The 22,720-nt window shown below is 34.9% G+C and overlaps 1 long non-coding RNA gene and 1 pseudogene across 3 annotated transcripts in view; both read right to left on the bottom strand.

Annotated features, from left to right (window-relative positions):
- Window positions 1-1,520: 1,520 nt before the first annotated feature.
- LOC147584669 (uncharacterized) overlaps window positions 1,521-22,720 on the bottom strand; it is a 249,630-nt gene continuing 228,430 nt past the window's right edge. For all 3 annotated transcript variants that reach the window (XR_015255728.1, XR_015255727.1, XR_015255729.1), the window contains exon 4: window positions 1,521-1,686. This is a non-coding gene — a long non-coding RNA (uncharacterized LOC147584669). The remainder of the gene's footprint in view (window positions 1,687-22,720) is intronic.
- On the bottom strand, window positions 8,766-9,367 carry LOC112860762 (large ribosomal subunit protein uL11 pseudogene; annotated as a pseudogene).

Here is a 22,720-nt window from a genome sequence, read left to right as displayed (position 1 = left end):
TTGATGTAGGTTTGCATTGCAATTCAAGTCATGTGTGATTATCTGTGTAACTGTGATCATTTCAAAGTTAATTGTTTTAAAATGAACTTTAATCTCTCATATTACTTTTTTCAATGTATAAATGGTTACCAAACAAAGGGGCACACATCTGAGCCTTGCCCAACTTTACATATCAGGCTTAGAATCTTGAGTCACTGTATACATCAGTCTAGTCTATAGATAGATAGATAGGCAGATAGATGGATAGGTAGATAGATAGATATAAAGTTTACTATCCTTTAAAAATAGATGCTGTTGTGTTTTTAATATGCAAGACTACATCAAGTTATTTTTATTGTAGACTGAGACTTTGGAGAACATACCTTCTTAAAAACTAGAAAGTCAAATTTACTTAATGAGTAGAATTGCTATTAAATACATGTTTCTTCTTCATATGTAATTTAAATTAGTTTTCAAAATCTATTAACAGTTCTACAATAGCATTTCTTAGTTATATACATACTCCGTGATCCTTGAAGATAAGCTGTGATTGATGCAGGAATTAAATGCAAAAATCTCTGGGAAACATTTGTGAAAAATGATTATGTATTTACAATTACTTTATTAACCTGTGATATGTTTTTTATTGAGCAAGAATAGTTTTCCAGGTTTCAAAAAGAAGGATTAGAAACTGGTATCAAATACAGTTTATTTTATATAGATATAGATAGATATAGATATAGATATAGACATAGATATAGATTTTATCTATCTATCTATCTATCTATCTATCTATCTATCTATGCAGTATGACAACTGTGAGAATCAATGAGGTTTCAGAACAAAAGGATGGAGAACCAGCTCATAGTAAGAGTACTAAAGTAAGAGCTTTGTTATTAACAAAAGAAAAGAGATGTAGTTTAGATGGCTTATAAAATTAGGTCAGTTCATTTGTTAATTGCTTTTTCTTTTAAAAGGTGTTTTGGGAGAGTTTAATATAAAAGTTATTTTAAGAATAAAATGCCTTTTTTCTCCCATTCTCATATTTGATCATTAAAATTTTTAGTATCAAGGGAAACACCATACTGCACTTTGAATCAGTTAAATTGTATGAATAAATTATCTGTAACAAAGAGCTCCAATGTTTCTAGACATAATATCTGTCAAGTTAATGAATTCCAAAATAAAAGATGGTTTGGAATATATATTATAGGCTACTTATTTTCTCTTGTTTTTCAACAGTCTGCATTGGTTATTCAGATAAGTAGGCCCAGCATGTAATGAATTGCTTTGGAATTTGCCTTAGCATGTTTAATTGACATGCTGAAGAACAGTATTAATCTTCTGCTACAATTATTAAAAATAAGCATGAATGATAAATGTGAAAACGCAAATGTAGATGTTTATATTGGTACCTTCTCAAAGATACCCTATATAAAAACATTAGTATTAACCTTATAACGTCTATCATGAAAACCCATATTGTGGTGATATCATTATAATGAAGAAATTAAAAGATGGAAAATAACTAAATCCATGTATAATATCTATCTCTAAGTTTACTAAATTGTAATTCATATTATGTGTTTAGTAATATATCTGCTTTCAGTAGTTCCTCACTTTTGGTCTTTAATCTTCATGCTGCCAGGGACTCTGTTTGCTTTATCCTCTGTGGTGCATCCCACTCACGTGGATTAGGACCTGTCACTAAATAAATACACAATAAACGGCAATTGATAATTAACAATTCCATCGTTACAAAGTTGAACAAAAAATTTATAGAATATTAAATATGAACAAGTTAACTGTTAATAAAACTATTTATTAGCATTAATTGAAACTTTAATAAACTGCAGTTATTTAGGAATATACATCATATTTTGTAATATATACATATTTTCAAATTTTAGCCATAAATTACAATGCATAGGAAATGCATTTGGAATTAAAAATAAGATTTATTATTGACCTTAGACTTGGCTCATTTTGTGCTATGTCTCTTTTTGGCTCTTGTTACTCCTCTAATTATAGACAATAGAAAATAACATGGTTATTTTTATCACAAAGGTGGCTTCTCTAGTTATTTTTGTCTTTTAAGTGACAGATATTTTGTACTGTCTAAATGGGAATGAACTGTCTTAGGAATTAGTGAGCTCTTTTTACTGGAACTATAAAAAATAAAGCTGGGAAATATAGAATTATGTCCTGGATATGCTGAAAGAGGATTCATACATTAAATATGAAATGCTATAGAAAATGGTTTTCAAACTGTAGTCTATGAATTTGTAGGGACTCTTTTCTGGTTGCAAAGCGACCTCTGGGGGAATGAAGGAAAAGCCAAGCAGAGGTGCTCTGGGGCCTGCATTTATGTTTTAGGTAGAGCATATTGATGTTAACAATTTTATGTATTGGGGTTCCATAAAGGATTTATTTACCCTGAGGAAAGTAGTGCTTGGCTATTTAAGCTTAATAGAATATTAAAGACTCTTGGAGGTCCTTTTAAATTTGAGGTTCCATAATTTCATAGATGCACAAAATAAAGGTACCATTTGGTTGTACACACAAGCTATTATTATCACTTTCCTCTTTGAGCATATATTCCCCTCTCTGACGGAGAATTATATTACTCCTCTCCAGTGAATCATAGAAAATTTAGGGCTTGATAACACTGTGAATTTGAAAGTTTTTTTGAAAATATCTACGTGGCTGTATTTATAGAAATATTACATATGTGTACAGTAGATTATGTATAAGAATAAGTTATCATAAAATATATACAGTATTCAGTAAAACATAGAAATATATATGTATATACTTGGCAATGAATGAAAATATATTCTAAAAGGGTAATAAGGAATTTTAAAAAAGTAAAGTAATTATTCAATACCTCCTATTAAGGCAATATGTGGAAAAGCTATTCATTTTTAATAGTTGGTTTTTGAACAATTTTGAAATTATAGAAAAGTAATAAGTAAAACACAAATATTTTTTCTTAAAATTTTGAGAGTATATTGCTAAGCTGATGCCCTATCACCCCCAAATTCTTAAATATGTATCTCCTGTAATCATGTACATGGATCTCACATAACCACAATACAAAAGTCAAAATCTGATAATTGATAATTAACATTGATACACCATATCCATTTCATCCTTAAATCCCACTCAAATTTTGTCAATTATCCTTATATTGTTCTTTGCAGCAAACTGATCAGGTTCAGAACCATTCATGGCATTCACTTGTCATGACTGTAGTTTCCCTCCAACTAGAATAGTTCTCGGTGTTTCCTTGAATTACATGATCTTAAAACTTTCGAAGAATAAGAAAATCATTTTGTAGAATGTTTCTCAATCTGAGTTTGCCTGATGCTACCTCATGATCATCTATACATGATTATCTTTTCCAGGAATATCACAGAAGCTATGCCACATTTTCTTAGTGCCCTATTAGGTGGCATGTGGTTTTTATTTTTTTCTTATATTGATGATGATCACTTTGATTGGTTGATTAAGGAGGTATCCAACAGAATTCTCCATTGTAGAGTTTCTCATCTTCTCTTTTACAATCGACAGCTATTTTGTAGACAGGTATAATGAAACAATGTAAATAGCCAAGTTCCCCATTGAACTTTTGATCTATTCTATTTGTTTATTTATATCAAAATGGGCTCATGAGTGTTATTTTATTCAATGAGTTAAAATCATTTAATATTATTTCTTTGGCCAGAAGAAGATCCCCTTTAACTGTATCAAATTTTGTAATCTCTCATACTGGTCAGGTTCTGTCACTCAGCTCTGGTAATCATCTCTAGCCCTCTGTGCCTTCCCAGCTCAGACCATAAGTCTGCATGCCCTTGGCACCTTGAGTCACTCCATAGTTCTGGGACTGAATTGCTTAGAATGGTAAAGGGAAAAATAGGAAAGAAAAGAGGGAAAGAAACAATATTTTTATTTTTATTATTCAAAATGCCATTTTGTTGTTGATTTAGAAATTTCAATACTTTTTAGAGTGTTCTCCAGTTCTTTTAGAAAACAGTGATTATGATGGCAATGGCAGTAGAGGTGTGTCTATATGTGGGTGCATTTTCTCCAATGAGTAGGTGTATCACAATGAAAAATATTCTCTTACTGGTATTTATAGAGAACTAAAATTTGAAGAAAAAAAAAACAGGAAAATACCACTGCGGAGTCAAATCAGAAATATTAGCCATCTATCTACTGTTCCTATGGTAATAGAACCCTATTCCCACTCATAGTCTAAAAACATTAGAATCATTTTTGAATTCTCTCTCTCCTTTATCACTTGCAAAACTCTATTGGCTTCACATCTGCAATATTTTATATTTACTTTTTCATTTACTTCCTGTGTTTGCCCCAGTTTGCTGCAATCCCGCAAAACTGGTCTTTCCCCTACAACCTTTATGCCTTTATACTACACTGTGCTGCTAGATTAATTATCTTCTACTTCCCATTGCCAGGAAGATAAAGGCATTCAACAGCTTCTAGGATCTCTTTTCTAACTCAGCTTTTCAATCTTTTCTTTTCCTCCCTTATCTTTTAAAATTGGTCACTCCAGCCAAAGAAAAGACATATTGTTCCTTTTGGAAACTCTTGGATTTCCAAATCTGTTCCTTTTCATTTTCTTTCACACATGGCACTCTCTTTTTTAATGTTCCACTCACTCACCTCTTCCCTAGCAGTTGGGGCCTAGGTCAAATTAACCTCCTCTGTGAAATGTTACATGACTTCCCTGGGTCATCCAGCTACATCTTTGTAACCAAATTACGTATATTATTTCCTACTATGTGTTTTATTTTTTAACTTATAAATCACTTTACCTTTACAATGTGCCAAACACTATTCTAAGTGCTTTACAAATATTAATTTGTCAAAACTAGCCTATCATATAGGTATTATTGTTAATCTAATTTTAAAGATTGGAAAACCAATCCACAGAGTTTTTAAGCAATTCAAACCTGCTTGGTTTGATTATTGAGACAATGTATTTAATTTTTATGCAGTGTTGCTGTTGTTACTTTTTTTATAACTTTAACTCTTTTACAAATATGTAAAGGGAAAACCTATGTCAGTCTCCCGACTCCCCCCATGGAACCTAGCTCATTGCATTTCATTTATAAGGCATCCTATAAATATTTGTTTAATAAGCAAAAGTGTTAACATTTATTGATCATATATTATTGAGAGGTTTTTTTAGTAAGAGTAATTTAGTAATAGTTATTTAGTAATTTAGTAATAGTAAGAGTAATTTAGTAATAGTAAGAGTAATTACTATTACTATTAATTTGTATTTATTAGTTTATTTAATCCCTCAGTAACCTACACATTCGGTTCATTAGAACATTTTAAAGATTAAGAAACGTATCTGAAAAAGGCTCAAGCCGCTTATTTTTTCACTATCTGCACTAGGATGTATAAATTAGAAATATTTGAATATGTGATCTTTAAGTGATTTGACAGGTTAAATAGATTCTTTTATTTTAAATTGGCAACAGCCCAGCTTCATAAATCAGGGAATGTTATCCCTATTTATGAACGGGAGAAAACAGTTCAGAGAAGCTGGCTAAACTGACCAGGATCACACATTTAAAATAAGCATGTCGGGGCGCCTGGGTGGCGCAGTCGGTTAAGCGTCCGACTTCAGCCAGGTCACGATTTCGCGGTCTGTGAGTTCGAGCCCAGCGTCAGGCTCTGGGCTGATGGCTCAGAGCCTGGAGCCTGTTTCCGATTCTGTGTCTCCCTCTCTCTCTGCCCCTCGCCCGTTCATGCTCTGTCTCTCTCTGTCCCAAAAATAAATAAATGTTAAAAAAAAATAATAATAAAATAAAAAAATAATAAATAAATAAAATAAGCATGTCTTGGATTTTAAGTCATTTTCTGCCTCTCAAATCTGCAAACTTCACTTTGCCCTTTCAACTCTCACATTTACTCCATGAAAGAATAAAGTAATGAAGAAAGAATTGTGTTCTCACATGCCCTCCTCAAATTACCCTTTGGGAAACAAAGACCAGAGCATGAGTAATTCATTAGCAGCTAAGGAAAACATTTCACCAGGTTCATGGAAAAAAATGTAGTCTCTACAGAGTACAATAATGGGAAACTGTCTTGCCTCCTACTGAAGACCAGGTCTGTAACAAATAGGCAAGTGGCAGACTTCTATGAGAAGCTTGAGCAAATGTTTTCTACACCACTGAGCATATTAGTCGTAAAAGCAGTGAAAAGAAGTTATATACAAAATAATAAAGTAGCTGTGAAGATGTGATTGGTTTATATCATCTATTTCTCAGAATTTTGTCTAACTAGTCAATTTAATTTCTGAACAGGGAATACCTCTGCACTTCCCCAAAGATAATCTTTGGAAAAAGAAGGAGCATACCCAGGCAATCAATTTAATACTTAAAGAAGAATGAGGAAGGAAAGTAACAATGCAGCATAAATAATGAACTTGGGTTGTAAACTTTATAAACTTAATACCTGTCATAAGTGAAAAAATAAAATTAAGGTTGTGGCTTAAGAGAATTTAAGAACACAATATCAACCTTTTACAAGTATTAAAAATAATTTAACACTTCATCAATAGTAGTTATTTTTAGCATATATTCTGCCCAAAGTCAGAGGCTTATGACACACTCCCATTAAAATCACTTCTCTTAATGAGGTAAACCTCATTTAGGTGTGAAAGAGGCTAGAATCATTGTTGTATATTTTCAATGGAGAGAGATTGACATTACATTTGCGTCTACCTTTTCTCTATCTTTAAAATTGAAAAAAAAAAAAAAACTCAGTTAATGTTTATTTGGGAAAGAAGCCTTTCCTTATCCTGAACAATCTTACTCTCAAATCTAACCAGGTGCTTCTTCCCATGCTCATATGACCCCTTTTACACAATGAGAATGTTTCCTCATTTTTTGCTGTCCAAACATACTACATTGATTATTTTTGTACCTATATTGTGATGAACATAAGTAAAAATATATATAATTTTCCAACAGGTAGAACTGCAAGAACAAAAAAATCTGACCATTTAAAAATTTTAATAGATAGTTAAAATGTTTTTTCAAATATAATTCCTTATATTCTAGTCAAGTACATAAAAGTGCCCATTTTAAACTCCCTCAACAATATTAAATAAGATATAAGCACATTTTTACTTTTAAAGATCTATTGAATGAACAACTATATCTCCATACTTTTTTTTCAAATATTTATTTAAAATCTAGTCAACATATCATGTACTATTGGTGTCATGAGTGATTCATCACTTAACATATAATACACAGTGCTCAAAACAATCTCCATATTGTTTTAAATTCTATTGCCTAGATTGTTAATTAAGTTAAATATTTTAAAAATATTTATCATTGAATTATATTTCTTCTTTGGAGAAGTGTTTGTTTATATATTGTACTCAGTATTCTTTTGAATTACTTGTCTTTTCCATGATTTTTCCAGCTATCTTTGTAATTCCTAGATATTTCTACTCATAATTTACATATACTACAATTATTTTCTGACTTTTTAATTTAAAAAGACAATTATATATTGTATAAAAAGACATCGCTTTGTCTTTTCATTATAATATTTATGTGTCTTAGTCATTTATCTTGTCATCTTGTTGTGTTGAGTAAATGGAGGAGTGTAACTGCTTGAAACCATAATGTGAAAATGACACTGCTTATAGAGATTGTATTTGGCATATTTGGGGGGTAAAAAGAAATCATTATTCCATAATAAAAAGTGGTTTTTCAAAAAGTGATATAACTTCTCAAGTGTTACGGAGAAATATGTTTTACCAAATACTCATCAGGTAAGTCTATAATGGCTTTGCAGAATTCACTCCCCCCAAATTTTATAATTTGTATGTATAAACTTTGAAAAATCTATTTTCAAAATGGAATTTCAGTATAAATTATTAGTTGTTAAAATTTCTTTTTGGGGCGCCTGGGTGGCGCAGTCGGTTAAGCGTCCGACTTCAGCCAGGTCACGATCTCGCGGTCCGTGAGTTCAAGCCCCGCATCAGGCTCTGGGCTGATGGCTCAGAGCCTGGAGCCTGTTTCCGATTCTGTGTCTCCCTCTCTCTCTGCTCCTCCCCCGTTCATGCTCTGTCTCTCTCTGTCCCAAAAATAAATAAACGTTGAAAAAAAAAATTTATAAAATTTCTTTTTAAATGACATTGGGAATTGTAGGGTTTTCTGGGTGCAGGTGTTACTTTGAACACTCCATTAAAAAATTACATCAAACTTTCAACTAAAATTTTAGGATATAGATTATTTTTACATGAATCAATTATTTCCTTAGGAATTACAAAATGATTAATTTCTTCCTTTTAATGTTTATTTTATTTTGAGAGAGAGAGAAAGAGTGAAAGAGAGAGAGAGAGAGAGAGAGAGAGAGAGAGAGCAGGGGAGGAGCAGAGAAAGGGAGAGAGAGAATCCCAAGCAGGATCCAAGCTGTCAGCACAGAGCCAGACATGGGACTTGATCCCATGAACCCTGAGATCATGGCCTGAGCCAAAATCAAGAGTTGGATGCTCAACTGACTGAACTACCCAGGTGCTCCAAAATAGTTAATTTTTAATCCCAAATTTCTACATGAATGATCATCACCTATATGATTATTTCAAATATAGTTAACGTAAGAATGTCAGGATAAATACTTGACTTTTCCCTTTAATTTAGAAAATGTATTTATTTGGGGGGAGCTGTTTGTTTGTTTGTTCGTTTATATTTTGGTTGTCAAATTATCCTTACTGAAACATTTCCCTTTGTAGTTCTGAACCAGCTGAGCACTCCACTGACCAAGTACAAGTTATTTTTGTTAGCATCTCATTGTTGCCATTCTTGAGAAATTAATAAGAAAGACAATAATTAAAGGCAACAATGACAACTACTGATGTCATCTATGGTACCATGAGGGTGTCAGCCATCAACACTGCAGCCCAAAGATAGGGCAGTCCCCAGGATCTCTTTAATGGTTCCAGAGAGTTCTCTAGTTAAAGATGGGTACCACACCTGTCAGATAATGCTGACAATATCATCCAAAGTGATATTTCCACTGTGCTTAATGTTTTTCTGCTTCTTTCTGTCTCTTGGCATTTCCTTGAGGGCTTTGATAATCAGAATAGAAGCAGAAGATACCACTTCAATCTGGGCCTGTCTGTTCTGAATGGTCAGCTTCACTGTAATCCTCAGACTTTTCCAATCACTGGTTGTCTTGGCAATGTCATCACCAACCTTTTTTGGAGACAGACCCAGGGGCCTATCTCCAGGGTCAGGGGAAACATGGCACCAACCTTCCCACTGACGCACCTCAGCTGTATGGCTTTGATCTCATTGGGATCAAATTTAGGCCTCATAGTGGACGTGGCTGGTGTCTGGATGAACCTGGATTCAGGATGCCTGAAAACAGTTGTACCTTTGCCTCCTCTGGGCAGAAAGCCCTCTTTTGGGTATTAAAAAAATTCTAGACTATCTAGTTTGTGCTGCAAATAATCTCAAATATTGATGGATGGGTTAGTTGTTTTTAAACCATTTTTATTTTCTCTTGCATTTATACATATGTGAAGTGTTATAATTAATAATTATTGTTCTTTTTGGTTAAATTATATCATATTAGGAAAGTAGGAGCTTCTTCCAATTGGCGTGTGCATCCTATGCATCCTTTATGCATCCTAAACCTTGAGGTTTTATATCTCTCTTGTCCTGGTGGCCCTAAAGGTGTCACAGCATCATCTTATATATTCCCTGCCCTACATTTAACCACCTGATTTTAACCACTATACAAAGAGCACTAGAGCACTAGTTGTTTGTTTGTTTGTTTTTTGGAAATGAGATTTAGAAACCATAATTTGGGTAATGAGGGATGAGAAGGGTTCATTTACTGTTTTGTTTTTTTTTTTTTTTCCCTAGATAGACACAGGTAAGATGTTTTAAAAGGAAAATTAATCACAAATGTATAGTGGTATTTCCATTTCAAATAGAAGGTTACAAAAACATTTGTTCATGTTTTTAGGACCAACAACAAGGTAAGTTATTTTAGCTGACATCATGTTGTCATTTTTGAGAAAGTAATAAGAAAGACAATAATTAAAGACAACAATGACAACTAAGTATTGTCTGCTTACTATTGAACAACCAAGCCTACAGATTTGAATTGTTTTTACTCTGAGTAATGAAACCAGTGAACAGTACTATATTACTATGCTAAGTCTAGATATTCCTTTGTTCAAGTCTAATTGTGCTCATATTATTAAAGGAATATTAGAGAACAAATTGTTTTAAGATAACCGTAGCCAGTATTTGGTTACAACACCAGAAGATAAACATGTAAATATTTCAGTAATATATGCAAAGATTTTTACACTTTATATACATATAATGTGCTTTTAAAATTTTTTAAGCTACTGAATCCTCTGTTGAGATAAAAGTGTACATAAAATCTCAATGTGCAAATGAATGAATTCATAATAACTCTAGTTGGGGAAGTTTTTAATGTAAATTCTGTTCCAATAAAGTTGCCTCGAGTTCTTCCACTCAGAGAATCATATTACCAAAATCATTTTAAATAGAAAAATAAAATAAAAATTAATCCTTTGGTTTTGAAATTAGAATAACTGGGGTTTAACATGGTCATTCTACTTTCTAGTTCTGCAAATCAGGAAAAAATTATTTAATCTATCAGTGACATGGCATCCTTATGTATAAATTTAGAATCTCAAAAAAAGAGCTTATTGTGTTTTCATAATAAAAATCATACCTTTGAGAATACTTTATATATTGTAAGTTACATACAAATAAGTATTGCAATTGTATACTAAATTTTCATTTTCATTGACTATATATCTTATTTTTAATTCTGAACCCACAAAATTATTAACCCTCCTTTTCTCTTCTTTAAAAGAAATCTAACAGTGTTGCCATATACACTCAGTTCCCAAGTGAATCTAAAACAATTGTGAATACATAAGGCTTCGGTCTTTTAGGTAAAAATGTGAAGCTTTTTTGGTTAAGAATGTTCACTCTCGCCACTGACTAAATCATTCTATGTGAATTACTATGTACTTAGATGCAGTACTATACCTATTGATAATTTTAAGACCTAGGATATTTCACACATTCCTATACTCTCATAACATCTCTAAAATCTTTGCAGCAAGCAGCATATGCATAAGCTATTAAGAAAAATTTGACCCAGGAGATAATTTTATCCTCTAACATGATTTAAATCTTTGATAGTGGGTATTTTTACATGAGATATTAGAAGCAATGAAACCTCTTTTAGGATAATTTCACTTACATGGCAACCTTACATTATAGACCTTGAAAAAGGCATTTTAGAGAGGTGCCCTTGTTAGTTTTGTTTTTAAGTATGTCAGTGATTGGATTAGATGTCTAAACGTTTGGTTCATGAATAACACATTTTGAGACAATGAAGATACTGGTTGCTATACACTGTTTTATGTCCACTGTCGTCCTTGCTGCTAGCACACATTGGTGAATAAAAAAAATGGAAATAAAATTATCCTGCTATAAATTTAGGAAGATTATTTTGGATGTTGCATTTTGGAAAGGTAAGAAGAATGAAGGTTTGCAGACTGAAAGCTCAATAATGATGAAAGACTCCAACTTCAGAGAATGTTCAGCATGACTACATTAAAGTACAGATAATTGAAATTTTTATGAATAACACATTTTAATTTTTTAATGTGTATTTATTTTTGAGGGGGGCGAGAGGCAGAGAGAGAGGGAAACAGAATCTGACGCAGGCTCCAGGCTCTGTCCAAGCTGTCAGCACAGAGCCCAATGGACTGATGTGGGGCTTCAACTCATGAACTGTGAGATCATGACCTGAGCCAAGTCCAACGCTTAACCAACTGAGTCACCCAGGAACTCCTTATTAATAACATTTTTAACACTTGAACAACATATTATTATTGTATAATTATCTATTCCCCAAGAGGAAAAGGGGCGTAGGATCTTTCAGTAATGAAGCTGGGATATTGTAAATGTAAATACAAGGAAGATGATATGAGAAGTCTGTCCTGACATTAGATGTCAGGTGTTATTCATCTCTGATAACATTTCTTAGAAGTCTTGTGCCTAACAAAATGCAGTTTGGTGATAGGTTATCATAATTCCATATTAAACCTACTTTGTACATATCTACTTGCATAATGCATTATTATTGTTACAAATATTTTGGAAGATAGTTAGCAAGGCAAAAACTGGTGTAGTGATCAGTATAATAAAACAAATAAATACTTAACCTGGAATCAACAGAGTCATTTACTTTTGAAACAAACAAAACTTTATTTTCACATTTACTTGCAAAGCTCAGGTTTTGTTTTTCTTTGTCAATTATTAGATTTGTTAGGTAGCCATCCACCCTTATAAACACATGTTGAAAACCTATTCGATAAATACCATAGAATATTTCTGGTAAGAATATAACAGTGGCAAAAATAATAAAAAAGTGAGAAATATTATTAAACTTACAATAATGTATTATAGTCTTTCTATTGACAGAGGCTGATGCTAGGTGAACCTTAGGGGAATAGTGAGTGATCACAAGGTCTGTAAGAAAAAGTATGTGAACTCAAAGGGGGAAGGCACCTGAAAAATAGGAAACTTCTTCTTTACCAGATAAATAGCTTGTACCTGGAAGGAGGAAAATAAAGTAGCTTGGTTGCTAAGGGCAACTCTAAATGCTATTTCTTCAAGCATGACATTGTATTGGAAGATTCATGTCTGTGCCTCTGCTATTTATCTATCTGCAAGTGATTAAGAAGATGCTATTTTAAGTCAGGTGTCCACACAACTGTCAGTAATCATGAGTTGTGGAGCAGAGAGCATAGGCACATGGGCTTAAATTCTACACCTTCTGTGAAGCCCAAGGCACGAAAGTGAAAGACAGCGAAGACTAGGAACAAGAAGAAATGTGGGCTTCTTATCAAGCCGAATGTTGCTTTTGTCAAGTAAGGCTGACATTTGCTAGAATGTAATAGGATGCCCATCTGTTTTGGTCAAAACACAATTGCTGTCCACTGGAAAATTACCTGAGATTAACTTGACATATTTGTTGTCTTGCAGCTCTTTACCCATTACCTTATATAAGGTTTGCAAAATACATTATGGATATAACAATAAATCAGGTTAAAGTTATAGTAAAACATGTTATAAAGATGTCTCAAATCTGTTTGGGTATTACTATGACTGCTAAAATTTTGTAATGTTTGGCTCGACACTATTTCAAATGATATTTCCAATTTATATTAGACAATATCTCATGGCATGTAAACATTTATAACTATAATTTTATTTTTCTAGCTTAGAGATACAACTGGCAAATAAAAATGCAACTTAATGTGAACGATGCAATGTTTTGATAAAGGTATACATTGTGAAATGGTCAACACGAACTAGCCAATTAACCTGTTCATCACCTTGCGCAGTTATTAGTTTTAGTTTTTGTAGTGAGAACACTTCAGGTCTACTTTCTTAGAAAATTTCAAGTGTATAGTAGAGTGTAAATTAACTATTGTCATCATGCTGTACATTAGATCCAATAACTTATTCATTCTGCGTAACTGAAACTTTGTACCCTTCATTCCCTGATGTCCCAGCTTCCAGAAACCACCATTCTACCTCTGCTTTTATGAATCCAACTCTTTTAGGTTCCACACATAAATGAGATCATGCTATAATTGAAAATCATAAGCACTTAATGTTGTCATTCTCATGGAAGTTGTGATGTTGATCTATGCTAAAGGAAAAGAACTACCAGTTCCATTTTTCTAATGAAATCATGGTCATTATAGAATGTCCCATTATAACCTTGGCATCTGGTATTTTCTATTTGTACAAAAGGTCTTGAGGTTACACAATAGAATGATAGTTGCCTGTAGACTATGCTTCCCATTCTACCACTACGATGTGCATTAATATGAAAGCAGGGCCTCCTTTCATCCATATTTCCCATGCACCATACCAGTCAATGCTCTTAGACAGGGTATTTTCATGTATAGTGCCTCAGCCTCATCGACCATAATGCAGATAGTAAAATTCACAAAAATAACTCCTTATCCACTATAATCTGAAACACAATTCTGAAGTTTTAGTATAAAAAAGATATAAAGACTGTGGAAAGGGAATTATCCAGATAGAGAATAAAGCTTAGACATAGTCTGTATGTAACATAAATAAACTTAACATCAAAGCTATCACTCTGCTTTGCACCTGCAGACAGATAAGTCACCAGCATGCTGCTGAGCACAGGTGTTATGTGCTGAATTCATCTGAGACCCCTAAACAGAATAAACTGCTATATTTACTTCTCCATGATGCTTCTAAGTGGATCTTTATGAAGCTCTAGACAGAGTGAGAAGTTTTCTGCATCCCTAAAAATAGTTAGGTTCAAATCCAGTCCATTGTTTATGCCAATGAGATACAAAAAAAAAAGTCTATGGTTATCACTTGCCGCATCAAAATCAATGGATCTGTCCCCAGAAAGCAGACGCAAGAACTGTATTGTATAATAATGTTCTGTACTTACTAGCAAAAGTGTAACTACTATCTGGTCACAGGGAGACATGATGAATTGATTTTTTTTAACAAGCTCAGCTGGCAATACCAAGCCTTGAACAATGAAACAAATACCTGTACTTATGTCAAAGCAAGGGCTTGGAGGGGTAATTTTAAAAGGTGTGGCTTCTCAGGAACCACACTCAGATTCTTAATCAGTAGGCATGTTTGGGATCCAGAAGTCTGAATTACTGACACCCCTAGATCCCCAGGTGTTTTGGATGCAGTCTGTAGGATTATAGACTGAACTTTTTATTACAAGTCAGGTTTACTGAGCTGTTACAGGCCTAAATAAAAATCATTATCTTTAAGAGCACAGTTTTAAGAATTTGTCAGCACCAACATTAACAATATATAAATAGGTTCATAGCCCCAAAACTTTCCTCCTGCCTCCTTGTACCCAATACCTCTTGCTGCCCCAAAATATCTACAAGCACTCATTTGTTGTCTGTCTCCACAATTCTTCCTTTACCAGAAGGTCACATAAAGAGTCACAGTATATGCATATTTAGTGTTCATTCACCAGTGCTAAGCTATTGGGAGTCATCACGTTGTTGCATGTGTCAGTAATTTCTTTATTCCTTTTGGTTACAGAGTAATATTTCACTTTATGAGTAGGCCACAGTTTCTTAATTCATTCACAAGCATGTGCACATTTGAGTTCATTTCACAATTATAGTTAGAGCTGCTATGAATATTAGCAAGGAGGTCTTTGCATGGACTTGTGTTTTCACTTCTTTTGAAATTGCTGGGCCCTACAGTGGTCATATGGTGTGTTTCACCTTACAAAAAAGTGCCAAGTTGCTTTCCAAAGTGGCTGGGCCAGTTTGCATTCCCACCAGCAATATATGATAAATCAATTTTCACTACACTCTTGACAGAACATGTTATTATTGGCCATTTTGATTTTAGCCACTCCAGTGAAAAGGCAAGAATATCTCATTTGGTCAAATGATTTTTCTGTATCTATTAAGATTGTCTTTTATTTATTTATTTATTTATTTATTTATTTATTTATGCTTTTAGTCAGTTTATATGGCTAAATTGATTAGCCATATTGATTATTTTTTAAAATATTGAACCAACCTTGCAGTTTTGGGAACAACTTGTTTATAATCTATTATCCTTTTATTTTGCTTGATTTTATTTGCTAATATTTTGTTATTCAATCCCAGTTTATGTAGGATATTATTGTGCAGTCACCTTCTTCTTCTACTGTCTTTAGTTTTGCAACCAGGGTAATGCTGTCCTCATAGAATGGACTGTGGCATGTTCCCTTTTCTGTTTTCTGTAAAGTTTATGCATAATTGGTATTATTTCTTTTTTGAATATTTAATAAAATGCAACATTAACATATCTGAGTGTGGTTTCTCTATGGGATTTTAACCAAAAATTCAACTTATTTTATAGGTATATAGCTTACCTGGTAATCTATTTCTCTTTGTGAGAGGTTTTTTTTTTTTTTTTTAATTTTTTTTTCAACGTTTATTTATTTTTGGGACAGAGAGAGACAGAGCATGAACGGGGGAGGGGCAGAGAGAGAGGGAGACACAGAATCGGAAACAGGCTCCAGGCTCTGAGCAGTCAGCCCAGAGCCTGACGCGGGGCTCGAACTCCCAGACCACGAGATCGTGACCTGGCTGAAGTCGGACGCTTAACCGACTGCGCCACCCAGGCGCCCCTCTTTGTGAGAGTTTTTATCATTTTATATTTTTATCTAAGTTGTTGAATATATTGATATAAAGATGTTCATAATAGTCATCTATTACCTTTTTTAAAGTGTGTGGAATCTATAATGACATTCCTGATAGTGGTAATTTGTGTCCTCAGTTTAATCCCTCATCAATCTGGCTCGAGCTTTATTAATTTATTATTCTTCATTAAAGGAAATTTTGATCCAAATTAATTTATTCTATTATTTTCTTACTTATATTTCATTTATATTTTTAAATAAATGTTTTACAATAGTTTACATTTAAAGAAATATTTAAAGATTCAGATTCCACTATTATCTTACATTACTATGGTACATTTATCACAATAAATGAACAAACACTGATACATTATTATTAACTAAGGTTCATACTGCATTCTGATTTCCTAAGTTTTATGTAAGGACCTTTTTTTCTGGCCTGGAACCCCTCCTAGGATATCACATTATACTTAGTCATCATGTCTCCTTAGCTCTTAGCTGTGACAGTTTCTTACACTTGCCTTGTTTTTGATGACCTTTTCAGTTTTGAAGAGTAGTTCTCAGGTATTTTACATGATTTCCTCAATTGGGATTTTTCTGATGATTCTCCTCATGATTAGACTGGGGTTATGGGTTTGGGGGAGGAAGTTCACTGAGGTTTATTGACATTTCATCACATCAGGCAAGGGTGCATACTGTCAACTTTACTTATCACTATTGATGTTGACCTTGATCACCTAGCTGAGGTGGTGTTTGTCAATTTCCTCAGTTGTACAGTTCATCTCTATCCCAACCCCATACCCTACTGTCTTCTTTGGAAGGAAGTCACTATGTGCAGCCCACATACAAGGAGTGGAAAGTTATCCTTTACCTCCCTGAGGGTTTCACATGATATTTACATAAATTATTTGGAACTTGTTCCGGGTTGAATAGTGTACCCTCGCAGCTAATGTCTTTTTCAGAACCCCAGAATATGGCCTGGTCAGAAATAAGGCAATTCCAAATATAATTCGTTAAGATGAGGCCATACTAGAGTTGGCCCTTAATCCAATATTACTGGTGCCTTTACAAGAAGAAAAGGGACACAGAGACAGAGACACACAGAGGGAAGAAGGAAAATTGATGATGGAGGCAAGGGGTTGGAGGGATGCCAGGATTGCTGGCAACCACCAGAAAGTAGGAAAAGACAAGAACTCCACCCCTACAGTCTTGATAGAGAGGTGCTCCTTCCAACAACTTAATTTCAGACCTCTAACCTTTACAACTGTGAGAGGATAAATTTGTGTTGTTTTAAGCCATCCAGTTCATGGTGCTTTGTTACAGAAGCCCTAGAAAGTTACTACTGAGTTCCTAAGCATGGAAAATTGGTCTCTTCTCCCATATATATGTATATATTCAATCATACATTTTTAAATGCCCCCCCCCCCCAAATAGTACAGTGGTCACGAGGTTTTCTAGGGACTGAGGGTGAGAAGTTTGATGGTAAAAAAAAAAAAAAATTCTGCCCTTCTGGTGGCAGATAGTTTTTGTTTATACAGAGGAGTCCAATAATTTGCAACTATGCTTCAGAAGTCAATTGCTATTTATACACCTGCATCACTGAGGAAAACTCTGTCAGGTCTTCTTCCCTGAACTCACACTTTCTCTAGTGCATCCGGAGGAAGCCAGTGGAAAGAGGTGACAGGTGGTCAGAGACCCTACTGTGTCTGTAGTCAGAGCGGATTCTAAAACTTTACACTAGCCCATATTTGGCCTTTAATCTTTTGGGTTTTGTTTTGTTTTGTTTTAACTTTAGTTTTCTTCTTCCCCACTTTTATGGTTGCCACCCACACTCTTCCAAAGGGAAAATATATCTGTGCATCCTATCTCTCCTAGAAAGGACTTGTCAATCTTTAGGTTATGATTTTGTAGATTATCTGGCTTTTTCTCATTGTTAGGATGCGGTTGATACTATCTTGTGACTTTTAAGGTCCTAAGCATATGTGGAATCTCATGAGGAAAGAACTCTAACAAGAGTACTTTTCTTAAAGAGCCAAAGGGATTGAACGTGTTGAAAGAAGCCATAAAGTTGCAGTTCTGACACCGGTTGATTTATGAAAACTCAAGATGCCTTCCTAACTTCAGATGTCTTGTTCCCTATCTTAGAAGGACAGTGGGGCATCTCAGGAGCCAATATATACATTCACATAATTTATAATATTAAATCATCTGTTTCAGAAAGAGTGGAAGCTGCTGAATTGTCCTGGTAGACCAGCTCTGGGAACTGAGGGATCAAGATTTCACATGAAAGTAAATTGGGGAAATAAGCTGAAAATCACTTTGGAAACATCTATTTTCCTCAGGTAAAAGAGGAGCAATGAGAATCATATATCTGTGTGTATCTTAAATTATAAGTAAGTCCAAAATATATGTAGATTAAAAAAAGATTTTGATAAGGAAGGGCTTCCTAATACATTCATCTTTTCTTTTTCTAATCTACCTTCGCTATGGATGTTTACTATAATAGTTTCAGTCTCTTTATTCTCCATAGGGACTTTCAAATAACTTACACATATATATTAATTTTTAAGAAGAAAGCAACACTGAGATGCTTATTGAAATTTAAAGAAAACGTTCCTAAAGTTAAAAAGTGAAGATGCCTATCATTTATGAACAAAGTACCCTCTAGGCCCTACTGCTGACTGGAGATGAAATGTTTCACACAAGCCATGACCAGAATGCTCCTGAGAACTATACGACTTTGGCATTCTTGTGCACATATACCCAGTGGTGTTGAAAGTGTTTAGGCAATGGAAAAAATAAATAAATGCATATCCAATTTTTTACTCTCTCAACAGACTGATAAAACAAAAACTTAGTTGAGCTCAAAGTAATGAAATGAAATTGAGCCAAGAAGAATTTAAGCTCCACATAAAGGGGGAAAGATAGTAGACAGATTTATTAAAGTAGGCAATAGTCTCCCCAGGAGGGTATTAAAGGCTTGACTCAAATCATTTAAAACGGGCCTGGGGACATACACACACATACACATGACAGTAAGAGACATGCAAGAAGGACTTATGTGCACTGACTGGCAAACCAGCTAAATGGTTACTTAGCTCCAATATTGTTGAAGAACCACGATCATTAAAAAAATTTCATAGTAAGTATATTTACAAAACAAATGAGAGGATTAGAGAGTTAAAACTATAGAAGATGCGAAGAAAATTTGAATTCATTTATATATAGGATTGAAAAGGGAATGCGCTTTTTATACCAGAGCACAAAAGCCATATGTCATCATGAAAAAGGATGATAAAGTTCACCAATTTAAATTTTAATTATTCTTAGCAGCTGATATCCACAACAACAAGAAGTAATCAGATACTGAATATTTTCTAAATACTGGTTTGTTGATCCTGCCTCACAACTAAATAAAGTACATGGTTCAATTATCCACATTACATAGAGGTAGAAAGACTTTGGGGCACCTGAGTGGCTCAGTTGGTTGGGTGTCTGACTTCGGCTCAGGTCATGATCTCACTGTTCGTGAGTTCAAGCCCTGCATCAGGCTCTGTGCTAACAGCTCAGAGCCTGGAGCCTGCTTTGGATTCTGTGTCTCCCTCTCTCCCTCTGCCCTTCCCCTGCTCATGCTCTGTCTCTCTCTGTCTCAAAATAAATTAAAAAAAAAAACACATTAAAAAAAAGAAAAAAGAAAAAAGACTGTTAGATATATTGGGATGTCCTTGTTCACACAGCCATTAAGTATTTATGCAGTGTAACAATATCAAAACCTAGGACTAGGTATCCTAAATAAGCGCTTTTTTGGAATTTAATATACATTTAGATGAACCAGGATCTTGTTAAAATACAAATTATGATTCAGTATGTCAGGGTTGGGGCTCAGGAGTCTGTAGTCCTAATAAGATCCCAGGTGATACTAATGCTGCCCATCCGATAACCACACTATCACTAATAAGGCTACAGAGTATGACTTTTTACTACTGAAGTATACTCCCTCACATGTGCATATCAACCAAATCAATCATAGGTAAAATACAAGTAATTATGGAATGACGAGATTCTAACATATGTTTAGGTATGACGGGTGGGGAGGCTGGGATCAGAAATTCCATTTAGGATAATAGAAGTTTAAATTGATAAAAAATGATTTTGGAGACACTATGGCACAGGCTTCCAAAATTGTAAATGCAAAAATGCAAAACTTTTTTGTATCCAGTTGTATGTCCATACATTTATCATAGAAATAGATTCTCGAATGTGGTTAAACATATTTATAAAGTGTTCATTGCAGCATTACTTGTAATAGCCCCCAAAGTGGAATTCTCCAAAGTATTTGACAGTAGGAGATAGGTTAAATAAAATCAAATAAATCTTTCCAATGAAAAATTGGGCAGCATTCAAAAAGAAGGCATATTTCAAAATGACCTTTTTGGAAAAGAACTCCATTTGTTTCAGTGTAGGTAGGGATTGTCTGTTTGATTCATGTCTGCAACATCCATACAGGTGAAGCATGCTTTTTATGCAGCAGGTGCTCACAACTCAATACTTTTTTTGTTGTCTGAATGAAAGGATGACTTCCAAGATATTCTATGGAATGAAAAATATTATTTACAGGGCTTTCAGGGGGGATATTATAAATTTTGGGTAGAGGTAAAATTGTACTTTTATTTTATACTGTATTCCATTATTTGGCTACTTAATGTCATCTTTGCTATTATATGGAAAATAAAATCAATTAAAATATACAGAAAGGAGAATCAACAATATCAAGAAGTTAGTATGTTAGTCCTCAGATCCCAATGTCTCTCTTTATTGTGGTCAAAAGCAAATAACATAAAAGTTACCATCTCACCTATTTTTAAATGTACAGTTCTCTAGGGTTAAATATTTTCACACTGTCATGAAAGAGAAACCAGATTTTTTTTTATCCTGCAAATTGAAAACTCTATACTCATTAAATAATAACCATAGTCATAAAGGAAGAGCTTCAAGCCACTGTGTTAGGTCAAAGATCAATTTCCTCCCAAACTTCTTCCACATATTTTATCATGCATTTAAGTTGGTGTGGCCAAAATTAGCCTCAAGGCTTCCCTTTTGTCATTTTTTAAGACATCTACTTTGTTTAATGCTGTTCCTCAAAATATGGGTATAACCAAAGTGAATTAAATGCTATAAAACTGATTTACACCACTATCTAGTTCTGCTTATAAATTTTATCATATAAAGTATTCCACAGAGGGGAGGAGCCAAGATGGCGGAACAGCATGGTAGTTTTTTGTGTGTCGAGCATCCATGAAATACAGCCAGAACAACACTAAACCATCCTACACACCTAGAAAACTGATTGAAGGATTAACACAACAATCTGCACAAACTGAACCACAGAATTCAGCAGGTACGTGGTGCGGAGAGCTGAACTTGGGAAGCGAGAAGCTGTGAAACGTAGGCAAACGCTTTGGCGGGCAGAGAGAGGACAGAAACTGGGGAGCGGGGGAGAATACGGGAAAAGCATCCCTCCCCAAGTGTAGCTGGAGAGAAAGTGGAAAATTGGAAAGCCGCAGGAACTAAACAAAAAGGGAGAAAGGAGAAAGGAGAGGGTTTAAATTCCAATAAGACTGTAAACAAGGGGAGCGCAAAGGCTGCAACTCCACAGCTCCATACCTGGCAGTGCTCTGGTGGGAAGGGCGAATCCCCAGGAGCAGAGCGGGGTCCGGGGGGTTCTCAGGCCACACGGGGAAAAGCAGTTCCACCGCTAGAAGGACATTTGGTAGAGACTGTTGAAGCCACCTGGTCCCAGCAGACCCCAGAAGGTGGCCACATTCGCTGGTGCTGGGGCAAGGTCATTAAGGGTGAAGTCTGGTTCCAGATGTGTGTTGTGATTTTCCATAATCCCTGAAAAGCTGCTGCTACACTGTCTCGCGAACTTTTTCTGGGGCAGGCTGGCACCTGGCCGCAGTCTCGGGGCACTGGCGGCAGCAAGGTCCAGCGGGCGTTCCTGGGTGCAGCCGACATTTGGCCATTGCTCATTCGGCCATTGCTAGGTGAGAACCTCCCTCAGAGGGGCGGAACAGGTCAAAGTGGCAGTCCTTCAGAAGTAAGGGGCCGGTGAAAACAGCCACATCTGAGACAAAACTCGGGAGAGAGGTACTGCCTGGGGCCTGGTCACGGACAGTGAAAATGCGGAGAGTGGACGAGAGCTGAAGACAGAGGACTCAACTGCTGATCGGGGAGAACAGACTGGGTAGCTGGGTGGTGCATTTTCACCACTCTAGCACATGCGCATAGGCACCTACAAGTGCCCCAGTAATCCACCCCAGTAGGCGAGCAGCACCATCTAGTGGAGAGCGGAGCTGTTACACAGAGGCCCACCCAACTGGGCCAACTTTGCTTTTCAGGAACACAAGTCTCACCGCCGGCTTAGTTTATGGACTACAAAGAGCTACATAGA

Source organism: Puma concolor, chromosome A1 (assembly GCF_028749965.1).
Source record: "Puma concolor isolate L17-30 chromosome A1, mPumCon1.1.hap2, whole genome shotgun sequence".
NCBI lineage: Eukaryota > Metazoa > Chordata > Mammalia > Carnivora > Felidae > Puma > Puma concolor.
The sequence above is the reverse complement of the archived record's forward strand: the minus strand, read 5'-3'. Positions and strand labels throughout refer to the sequence as shown.